Here is a 12698-nt window from a genome sequence, read left to right as displayed (position 1 = left end):
TAAATTGTATTCACCAGTATAGTCCTGTTGTTTAACAACCTATCCAGGACACTGACTGCACTCAAGTATTTGTTGAATTAATGAATTAAATTCCATTAAAAGCTGCTGTGACTCTACAGGAACAAAATTGTGTAGAGGGAATGTATTTTGTTTGGCTCATCTTTTTTGAAGTAGATCACTGGTCAGCCTATTTTCCTTCTTGGGTTTAAGTCGAATTTAAACTTAAATTTAATTTCTTTTCAATTTAAACTTATGATTCCATGGTGGCTTGAGGGTGGGGAAGAGTGACCTACACTTGAGAATAGTCTGTGAATATAATAACACTCCCATGAACAAGAAACCCTGTCTTATCCTATACATAAAATTTTAATACAAGGAATATGGAAAAGTCCAGTGCCAGAGTTTTACAGAGCTACTATTGGTACCCAAAGTTATTATGAGAGTGTGGATGTCTGAATCTTTATGTAATTGTTAATTGACCCCACTTAGGGAAGGAGAAATGCAGAGATAAAAACCATATGTAATTTGCCATAAATTTATGTTAATCCTTTGCACAACAGAAACATTTCTAGTCTTTGCTTGAACACTTGCAAAGATGAAGGAAAAAATGTGGGGGCTAAGAAAGACAACAATTACAAATAATATGTTCTGTAATAACTCTTTTAGGATCTTCTTTTTAGAATCTTCAATGTAGCTGCCTATGTTGTTTCTAATTCTGTTATCTAGTTGACATGAAATATTTCTCTCGCACCCTAGAATGCACCAACTGTCAGAGTTTTCTTCCCACAAGACACAGACTTATGTGTTTCCAATATTCTCCATGTAACACATTTTCAAATTATGTCACCATCATACTTCATCAATATGTCATTTGGATATCCTTTTAGCAGTTTGGATAAAATAAGATAATTTGATTTTCTTTATTGATTGATTTTTTTAAAATTCTCATTTATTTATTTATTTATTTATTTTTGTTTGTTTTTATTTTTATTTATTTATTTATTTTTATTTTTATTATTTTTACTTTTATTGATTGATTGATTGATTGATTTTCTTTCCCATATTATAGTTGACTTTTACTTAATCTATTATACTTGGGACCGTTATTGGTCTGTGTTATATCATGGATCCAATTGTTATGTATTTGCTATGCTTGAGGTCAAGTTTCTCCTTTATATCAGTTCTGACTTAGGGCATTGAAATGGCAGAATAATGTAGATTATTTGTGAAATTCTGGTTTTAGACATTTTCAGAACAATTGACCACCTTTTCACATAAAAGTTCATCTTCATTGATGTGATGTATACAATCTGATTCCAGTGGGAAATGGGTGCCCTAGGTGTCTTCTTTTGTGTTTACATTTTATAGAGGACTGATTTTAATTGTAATGAGGGTAAATTCAAGTGGTGAACTTGCTTCAAAAAGCTTTGGCCTTTTTCTGGTGTTTACAGAGAAGGATTTGCTTACAGTAAGAAACCATTGACTCCTTAGTGACATGGCTTTCATTTTCAATCACCTCTATGGAAACATAGGTTGGTTGGTGTTACTTTTGTTCAGGTGTTTTTTGGTTTTTTGTTTGTTTTATTTTGTTTTGTTTTCTTATGGACATTGGTACTCAATTTCCATTTTCCCTTCCCTCTCTAGGGAAATTAATTCCTTTACTCAACAGTTACTTCTTACCTCGGGAATGTTTTTTGGTTTTGTTTTTTAAAGCAGTGGGTTATATAGCAATAAACTAAGTAGGCAATATCCCTTGTTCCATATCTCCTATTTTCCAGAGGGGGAATTAAGGACTAATCATATATAATATCTGTTCAGATAAAAATAAGTATTAAGAAGAAACTTAAAACTGCTAAGAGTCTTTGTCGCCAGGTTTCAGGGCATGGGGAGGAGGTAATAAAGGCTTCCAAGGGAGAGTGACATGGAAGTGGAGATTTGAGTTATGTAAAGGAACTAGTCACATAAAAGCTAGCAGAGCAGCACTGAGAGCCTCAAATATCAAGGCTGTGAAGGTGGAACACGTTCCCTGTGGCTGCTGTTTTAGGTCATCCTTCATTCTTTCAGTGATTTGGGAGATACTTTGTATATATCCTGTCATCTTGTAGGAGGGTGTAGTTTGGGAGTAAGCCCTTTAAAATGGGTCATTGTCTGAGCTGAGGGTTTGTGTCACAGACTTCCACAGGGCGTCATCAGTCTTCAGTGCATGCTCATATTGGGATGAGGGCTCATCTTTGGTGATAATCTCCTTCCTACTTCAATGCCCTCAAACAAATGCCAAGTTGTATATGCTCTAAGAAGAGCTTCCATACATCTTTCTCTCTCATGTCCATCTTACTCTCCTTAGGCAGTTGTTCTAACCAAAAAGGACTGGAAATTTATCTGATGAATCAAATTTCCCTGGCCAACTATTTTCAACTGTTTCACACATTACTTTAATATAGTAAAAGAATTAGTATTTAGTTCTTAAAGACCAATATGTGTTGTCCTGTTCAGGCCTTCCTTAGGCATTGTGAAGTGGTTAGTACTTTCAGGCACATCTTGTAAGTTGTTGCCAGCACTAATCTATCCAAAGCTGAGATGTAATTGTGCAGCATTGTTTTTTTTTTCCCCCACTGAAAGTAATTCCCTTTATATGATGATTTTATGCAATTATATAATTCAGAGGTCAGACAGGGTGACTTATCCACAGCTATAATCTCAAGACCACTCTAATTTCCTCAAACATGAATACCAGAGAATATTCTATATCTTTAGAGCATATTTTCAGATCCATCACTTAAAGCCATTGAGAGATACTCATCCACTCTTGTAGACTCTTCTCAGGGACCAGCAAATGGACTTCATCTCTTTGGAATCAGATTAGCAACATTATGTCTCCATTTACAATCATGGCCCACCCTCCCTATGAACCATGAGAGGGAATTCACTCCAAATGCTGTTAACTTTCATATCCCCTTTCTGCTCAGTCCTACAGCACATCTGATTTCTATGGAAATTCTCAAGGCAAGGCACTGGGAAAACAAACAAAAGAGCATACAAAAAGGAATGCATGGGGAGGGGCATGAGCACAGATAGAGAGGAAGACTTGGGATTGCATTTAATAAGATTTCCCCAGCTAGTGATGATTATAGCTATTGTTGGTTGATGTTATAGCTTCCTGCTACATTTCTTTTTTTTTTTTTTTAATTTTTTTTTTCAACGTTTTTTTTTATTTTTGGGACAGAGAGAGACAGAGCATGAACGGGGGAGGGGCAGAGAGAGAGGGAGACACAGAATCGGAAACAGGCTCCAGGCTCTGAGCCATCAGCCCAGAGCCCGACGCGGAAACAGGCTCCAGGCTCTGAGCCATCAGCCCAGAGCCCGACGCGGGGCTCGAACTCATGGACCGCGAGATCGTGACCTGGCTGAAGTCGGTCGCTTAACCGACTGCGCCACCCAGGCGCCCCTACATTTCTTTAATGTATGGGATAACTACTGAAAATTTTCGTATTATACAGACCCAAAAGTGTTTGATATCCTTTTTGGAGTGACAAAACTGCACAGACAACACTAATGTATGTCACAACAGGTTTGTTTGTTTGTTTGTTTGTTTGTTTTTCCCTGATGAGGTGTATTTTCTTCCGGAGAAACTGAATATGCATTTCCCTCTCATAATTTCCTATAGAATGCACACTTTCATTTTGGACTCACGTTAGTGTTCACAATTCTTATCTGTCTAATTCCAGAAATTTCCCCAATTTCCACATATCCTTCAAGGTTTTGTCATGCACAATGGCTACTTTCAATAAGTATACAGAAACATGGAATAGTTTTCATGTATCTACTGCATTGGACTGATTCTTGTCAAATCTGATTGCATCCCACCGGGACATTTTAGAACCCAGGCTCTTTTCCCCATCAGATGTTATATCCTTGGAAATCTTGGAAAACATGGAAAAGCTACAAAACAATGTCAGTTCATGGAACTTGTGACATTGTACATTATTTTGAAGTTAGGTGACACCATAAGAAAAAACAAAGTTTCATTCTAAGCCTTTCCCAAAAGTATACATATTGACCCAATTGTATATAAATTTCAGAAACCTTTTTTCTCCCGGTTACAGTAGGAAGGGAAGTACCTGATGTCTCCCTTTTCTGGTCCACATGTATATCTGATGCCCACAACACAGAGCACTCCAATACATTGTGCATTTAAAATTTCTTCTGCCAAGGCTGACATCTCACTTTTGAAGACCCACATTTTGCCTTCATATGCACAAGTTGACTGATCTCCCTCAAGCACACAGAAATTATAAACAGGGGTAAATATATATACAGACAGATATTTGGGTATTTAAAGCTCTCCAAAGTTAATTAAGTATCAAGAGGGAAATAAGGAAGAATAATAGAGTTTCTTCATATCTAAACAATTTACTTCACTTTGTTTTAGTACTAATGTTTGTTAACTTAGTATTAAAAATCTAAAACTCACATTTATATTTGGCTACAAATATCTAAACAGATTTTGTATGTAGTTTCCACTAGCTATTCCTCAATTTAAAATTACTCCAAAAGTTGATCATTATGATTATTATAAATGCCCTAGTGCAATATTGATAAGAATGCTGAATAGGGTCTGAGAATAAAATCCAGTAAAATACGTCCAGAAGATGCCCCATGCTGAAGCTTCTTTGCTTGGAAAAAGAACTTGTGTGCTTTTTAAAGATGGTTTATATACATTTTTTTTTTCATTTTGCTTTATAAGAATTTCAGCTACAAAAGGCAAAACTAAGGAGTTAGTATTAGATTCAGACATGCAAAAGAACCTATTATTATAAAGAAAAAAGTTATTTACTGTATCCTATCTTTGCAAAGCAGAGGCAATGCTCTATAAAAAACAAGAAGAACTTTCATCATTTGTACAAAATGTTCCAGAATTGTATTATAGATGCTTTATCACACCAACTAGTTTATAAGCAACTGGAGGGGAAGAGATATGCTTGTTTTCTAAGCCCTTCTTGCCTCCCACAATTGGTCCCAGATATCTAACAAAGTAGACATATGAAAACATGCTATTTCAGTTGAAGTGGGGGAAAAAGGAGGAGTGTATTTACTTTAAAATATAAAATCCTGTTATACCTACATTTGTGTGTTCTTTTCATAAGATCCAGGCTTCCCAATCTTGCTATCTGCTGAATAGTGAAAGCAGGTTACTCAGGACTTAACTAAATAAGAACTTATTGATTAGTACTTCCTCCCTGTAAAGTGCATTGCAATGATAATTCTTGTTCTGAGTAGTAAGGGCATGCCTGCACTAGATTCTGAAGTTCCTCAGGTATCATTAAAAGACTGTCAAGTTTCTGCCTATGTTTGAGACATATGGAACTTTCCATTAAATAGACAATTGATTCATCAAAACAATCAATTTTCTGATGATTTCAGGAAAAATGAGTGGATAGTTATTTTCTATGTGATCCTTCTATAATCAGTCCTTTGTAGGAGATCATATAGCACTGTAAAGGGCTTCTAACTGACCCCATATCTCTCCCAAGTACCATCTATACGACTTCAGGTTTATATTATACAATAGTGACCCAATTATGCACTTTGCCTATCTGAAATTTTTTCCTTATTCCTTAAACCTGTAGAATGAAGTCCATAATGTTGATGGTTTAATTGAGAGATCTAAATAAAATGATAATGCAATACACTAGGCTTTGGACAATAACAACAAAACCCTCTTAAACACTAGGTTTTATCCTCTGATTATTACCCAGTTTTTTTTTTATTTTTAAAGATTTTAACAATCACGTTTTCTTCCTGATATATATAGAGGGCCGTCAATCATAATTTAGATTTTCTTTATCTTGATTTATGTTGTAGTTATCATTGCCTTACTTGATATGTAAATTGCACTTAATTGTTTTATTCCATTTATACTGGACATGTAACATCCACATAGGATCAATTAGGTTGTAATCCTATGTGGATGTTACATGTCACTAGATGCTAAGATGCTTAAGGAAGATAACACTTATGAACGAGACCAACATTTCTGAATGAGAAAGAGCAATACCTCTTTACTGAAGATGACCTTCCCATTGGATTGCTTCCTCCTTGTGTCACTCACAATACTTTGGCCATTTTGATAAGGACTCTTCTGCTCTCAAAGAATAGAAATACACTCAAGCTCATCCAGTAAAGAGAACTTTATTATAAGATTTAAGTGCAGATGCAAGGAAATCTTATGGAGATATAAAAGTCAGATTATATGGGGGGGGGGCGCCTGGGTGGCTCAGTCGGTTGAGTGTCTGACTTTGGCTCAGGTCATGATCTCGCGGCCCGTGAGTTCGAGCCCCGCGTCGGGCTCTATGCTGACAGCTCAGAGCCTGGAGCCTGTTTCGGATTCTGTGTCTCCCTCACTCTGACTCTCCCTCATTCATTCTCTGTCTCAAAAATAAATAAACGTTAAAAAGTCAGGTTATATGGAAACCGAACTATGTCAGAGGATATATGTCAAGAATTCTTGTTTCTTAGCACTACATGATGCCTTGTTCTACTCTTCATTACACATCTTCTCAAGTCTTTACTCTTATACCAACCATTTTTGTATGACATACATTTACACATACTCATTATGACTTGCTCAAATTTATAGACCTATTAGTTCCATTCCTTATAGTTATCTAGCAATCTCTCAACTTCCTAAACTTAACCCTAAAACAGTTATTGGGTTGAACAAAAATTTTTTTCTGGGAATTAAGCCACTGATCACTACCTTGAGACTTTTCTAATCGTGTTTTGATGTTTTGGTGGCTCCGTTTGGTATACAAGATGATATTTCCATTTCACAGGTCTGTAGATTTATAGATGCTATATTTCGTTAATTGAGAATGCAGAGAGTAGGTATGCAAAAATGTGTATTGTTCTACTTTATGTTACAATGTAGTTATTAAAGTAACAAAGAGAGAACTATGATGGACCATGAGAGTAGACAAAATAGTAAAATGCACAGGACTTGTGATTAAATGGACACTGAAACATTGTGAGAAAGATGTATTGGGAATAACTATTCAGTTTGTCTTTGGGCTACTGTGTGCATGGTGTTACCATTCACTGAGATAAAGAATATCCAGGGAGGAACTTATTTAGAAGATGAATTAGAGGCTGATGCTGAGTTCAATTCTGAGAATATTTCTAATTAATGATTGTAGAATAGTGAAGTAATGATGCCTCACTAGAAGTTGCATATAACACATCTAGGTCAAATTAGAAAAATCTAGGCTAAATGCAATTACTTGGTCTATGAGAGTAAGATTAAAACCTGTAAAACCTTTAAAATCACTTATTAAAATTCTTCAGCTACCTTCCAACGCTCACCCTATTTTACCTTTCATTCACATTATGACTTACATCTAACAGTTTCCATCTTATCTTCACAAAGAGTACATGAGATAAACATCTGGCACAAGGGCAATGACATAACACCCACTTTACTCAGAGGCCTGGGTATAGCTCGTAGGCAAAACTTCAACTAACCATGTCATCAGCACCGACCAGTCATTCCCCTAAGTTTCTCATTTAATGTTACAACCTTCTTTTATCTTCCCTTCTTCTTTTTTTTTAAATCATCATTTCACCTCCCCAACCTTCAACCCTAAGTATAATTTCTCAGGTAAAAATCTTATCGCTTACTGAAACATGCAATATTTTCCTGTCCTTTCTTAAAAACATAAAAAGATTGCCCCAATTCATTTTGATACATGCGTGAAGAATTTATGAAAAATGGGAATGTTTTATTTCATGGCTATCCAGAAAATCTAGGGTACACAAGTAAGACAGGAAGAATGTACTTTACTCACAGTTATACCAAAACAATAACAATAACTTTTTTGGAGCACCACAGAACTAACACTATCCCAGCATAATTAATTCGCATTTGCTACTTTCACCTCCTGACCATATTCAGAAGAGTCTTTCTATAATCTTTACTTTGAATTTCTTAGTACCTCCACCCCAAACATACTTGATACTTGGTTCACTGGTTCGTTCTCTTTACCTATTTTCCACATCTTTAATTCTTTATCACTATTATCGCCCAACTCCTGTCCAGTACTCTCTTTACACCTCCTAATATCTACTCCCAATTGCAGAGCTTAAACTCCTTCATGGAGCACAGGAAACCACTTGAAATCTAACCCTTCTTCTGCCTTTGCCCCTTGTCTCCCACAACTAACTTCCTGCACTCTGCCCATACTAAACTACTTACAAATTCAAAAAGATACAATGTCTTTCCCAAGGTAGTACTAAGGTATCCCTCTGAAATAGAAACCCTGCCCTACCTCAAGACTCCAGCTTAAGTTTCACCCAAGAAATTCAGCCTGTCAACAACCTGGTCTCAAGTTGTTTACACAATAAAAACAGATGTAATGTACAAAATTGTAGAGATTGAAGAGTGCATAAGGCTAAGAAGAAATTCTGAAACAACCAAATATTAAAAGATTGGCAAAAGAATGGATCCCATCAAAATATTGAGAATGAATAGTAAGAATTAAGCAAACAAATAGGCAATAACGACAGATTAAATTTAATTGTAATATTTAAGATTACCTGTAATATTTAAGATTACAAAACAGAAAGCATCAAAATAGCAGTGGCTTTAAAACAATATGCTTATTTATCACATAAAGAATTCTAGAGTTTTCAGTTCAGGTAGTCTAGGACTGGCTAGCATAATAGCTTTATAAATTATACAAGGTCTAGTTTCTTCTAGACCTTTGCTCTGTCATTTCTAATATATGACAATTATCCTTATGGTCTAAAGTTATTTCCTGAGGTCTATTAATTACATTCATTTTCATTAATCTCCATGGGCAGAAATTAAAATGAAAATCAAGAATTTTGCATATTTCAGTTAAAATCAACCCTGTTGTACTCTTTTCACTTCCATATGAAGACAGCAAACAGAGACAAGAATTCTGCTTGCCCAAATCACAATACCTATTCTCTGGAATCCATACTCTCTTGTTCAAAAGGAGTCAATATAGATCCCATGAGCTTCATATTCTCCAAAGTCCTCCCTCATAAAGCTACCATGAGCAGGAATATATCGATAGGAATATATAGCATGACATGTAACTCTACCTGCTCTGATATAACTAACACTTCTTGAGCCTCTCCATCACCATATTAAGAAGTGAGGAAAATAGATGGGTAGATTATTCTAGGAAATAAATGGGTAGGTTATTTGATGAGTTACCTGTAAAGTCAGTGCAGCTCCCAGGATTATGGCAAAATGAAGAATAAAAGAGGCCAGATGAAAAAGTCCTCATTATATATGGAGGAAGCGTGATAAATAAAATGGTAATGAAGAATGAAGTTAGTTTATGTATATACAATATACCTTGAACTTAGTAAAAATAATTAAAAGAAATGAAGCATTCTAAATTAGAACTTAGAAGGAGGAAGAGACCTAAACCCTATCTTGCTTCTGTGCCTAGTAGTATGAGAACAGGAGTTTATTTTTAAGTGTAGAAGAAGGGCAGCTGGAATTTGGGAAACATGGAATACAGATTTTTTTTTCAAAAATAAGATAAATATGTGTGCAAACATGGGGCAGATCCAAAATACAGAAGTGAAAGGAATAAAATGAGAAGAAAGGTCCAGATAACAAAAAAGATGTTTCCTGAATGTCTGTTCCCTAGGAAAAATGAGGAAATCCCAGTGTTCAGGTATCTAGGCAAAGAAGGGTCAATTGGTAGCTTTACTGTCGAGAAAAATAGTCTGAGAAATCTTTAATGTGTATGAGCTTCAGCTTCAGGCAGGGAAATTTCAAGAAAATTTCCAAAGCATTGTACTTAGTAGAGCACAAAATATGGTAAGAATGTGATTCATTAGTTTTTAACATAACTCAAGACTAATCCCAAGATTTCATTGTAAATATTAATCTACTTTCAGTTGACAAACATTTTACTTTCTAACAAGAATGAATTCCTTTTCTCAACCACCTAGTAACTACTACTTATTCTTCTAGGAACAGCTGAAATGCCACATTTTCTATGACACCTTTCCAGATTTTTTAATCCCTATGGATGAGTAGTGGCTCATTTCTCTGTTCTCATGACTGAGGAAATCTTTCTATCTCCTTCTCTAAATCATAGGCTTCCAAAGATAGCAATCTGACCTTATTTATCATTGTCACACCAATGATAGCAAATACCAATGTTGAATAAAAGATTTGGCATTTGGTCTTTTGTGTCTCATTAACACAGAGAAGTTACTTCTCCCAACTTTCACCTTCATCTAAAAATTAGATATTGATCAATTACACCTCTCTTTTGCATGTTATATTTGACTCATTTTTCTATACATTTGAGCATTTAACCAGTTAGACTGAAGCAATAATTTCTCAGTAGCTAAAGACACATCATAAATGTGCTGATTAAACAATGCCTGCCCTATGCCAGAGTTTATCATTTAAAGCAAAAGAAGCTGAAGGCAGAAGCCTTAACATCATTTGAAATTTAAAAAAGGAAAGAAAGCCGTGAATGTGGGTTCTACAAACCTCCAATAAAACAACCCCAGGCTTGCAATTAATAGGAGTCATTTGGACTGCACTATATGGAAAAACACTGCATAAAAAATGGAAAGCAATTCTAGGGAACATTCAAGCCTTTCTGATAAACTCTAAATCCCGCTCATAGTGAAGCCTTAATTCACTACCAGCCAAGCTAGCAATCCTCTGGATGGTTGATTGTTTCCAGATACATTTGAAATGGCAGCCTTGCCTCCTAGTTAACTAGGAAAGCAGCAAATTATCTGGTATTTTATTGTAGCAGAGAGGAAGGGAATCTTTAGCTTAAAGACAAAGTGATTTTTTATATATGTAAGAAGGAAGATATGAAGCATCTTTTTAAAGAATCAGCACTATTTTGAAGTGTGACACATTGTATCCGTGCACCCAATCAATTTCTAGTATAAATAATGCTTCTCTGCATGGGATGGATGTGAAAATAGGATATGAAGAGGAATGGGACAGTTTCTTCCCTAGAAACTCATGAGCAAATGAGGGAGATGGATAAATCCATGTATGGTACAAGAATGTCATAGAGTCAAAAGAGGATGCTTACTGAACCAGAAGGATCTAACTCAATTTGGGAGTGTCAGAAGAAGTCCCAGAGGATAGCATTGGGCACAGTAGATAAATGGCAGGTAATTCAGATTTATTAAAAATGATAGCTGTCGATATCTAAATTAGTCCTAACACCATTTTGAGATAGGCATTGTAATTATCTTTATTTCATAAACATGCAAACACATTGAATAACTTGTCTAAGATCACATAGCTAGTAATGTAAGGGGTTTCTTCTATTATATTATAGGCAGTCTGCTAGGGACTCTGTACAAAACCCCTTCTTTAATAAAGTGGTAATTAATCTGAGTATATGTTCTTCCTCTCTCTCTTATGTGTCTGAAGAATAGTGGTCATCCAGTAGAAAAGTGGTGGAGGCAGAGTTGAAATCCCTCTTTACTTGCATCTAGACTTCATACTTCTCCATTATACCATGTCAGTACTTGATTTAATTTATGTTTAATTGTTTTCTTAGAAAAAAGATGTACAGTCAGATGGTATTTTTCTTTAATATGATAAAGTATTTCTCTTCATTTCATGTCTACAAAATTTCTTACATCATTTGTTGAAATGTCTATCATAAATGTGTAGTGTATAACCTCTACATCCTCTTGCTATTTTATTGTAAACAAACAAGCATTCAGAGATTCAAAAGTTATTTCTAGAAAATGAACAGAGCATTGTTCAATGTAGCTTGTTTATTTTTACTAAGAACATCATTAGAGGTGCTAAAATCGCTCTTGTAATATTTTTTTCAAATATTGGGTTAAATACAACACATTCATTTTCAGCAAAAACAAAGCAATAAAATTTTATTTGTTTTTCTTTTTTGTCACCACAGAATTGGAATATTTAATTAAAATCAGTAGTTGTAACTCAGTGAAACAACTATTAACTTTGGCCTAAATTTTATACAATCTCACAATACACTAGTCATTGAGAACAAAAATTTAGTTTAATGCCAAATGACAATTAAAAAGTGTATTAAGAAACAATTGTTCGTGAAGTATGCAGTTGGTTTGTAAAAAGCACATCAAACATGCCTTAAAACACTTCAGTTTAAAAAAAAAAACACTTAAATTTTTAGTGTCTCATCAATTATCACTGTGGTCTGAGAGATATGCATGTTGAATGTTTTGCCAAGCCTAACTTTCTATGGTACAAAGTCCTTTCTTCATTTTAAGCTGTACTGACATATCCTCTATTTTTTAAGCTCACTATTTTTGAACCTAGATCACAGATGCTTTTGTTTTCTTGGTCCTACTCCAGAATTCCTATATAGGAATGATACAGTTCTTCACACCCGTGAAGTTAAGGCCACTTTACCATTTTAAGCATAACCATGATTCTCCTCTCTCCATCCTCACTGCACATCCGGAACAGAAAGACATTGCCCATGACTAATCAATCAACAGTGGAAGACAAAATTAATGATCTACTCATCCTTTTGGTGACAAAGTCTGATACTTGTCTCGCACATGTATCTCTTGTCTAACGACTTGTTATTTCTTTCTCCACTCCATCTGCCGAAATTCCTTAACTGCCCAACATCACAAATAAAACCTTATTGACTCTAAAAGGTTCAGTT

This window comes from Puma concolor, chromosome A3 (assembly GCF_028749965.1).
Source record: "Puma concolor isolate L17-30 chromosome A3, mPumCon1.1.hap2, whole genome shotgun sequence".
Lineage (NCBI taxonomy): Eukaryota > Metazoa > Chordata > Mammalia > Carnivora > Felidae > Puma > Puma concolor.
The sequence above is the reverse complement of the archived record's forward strand: the minus strand, read 5'-3'. Positions refer to the sequence as shown.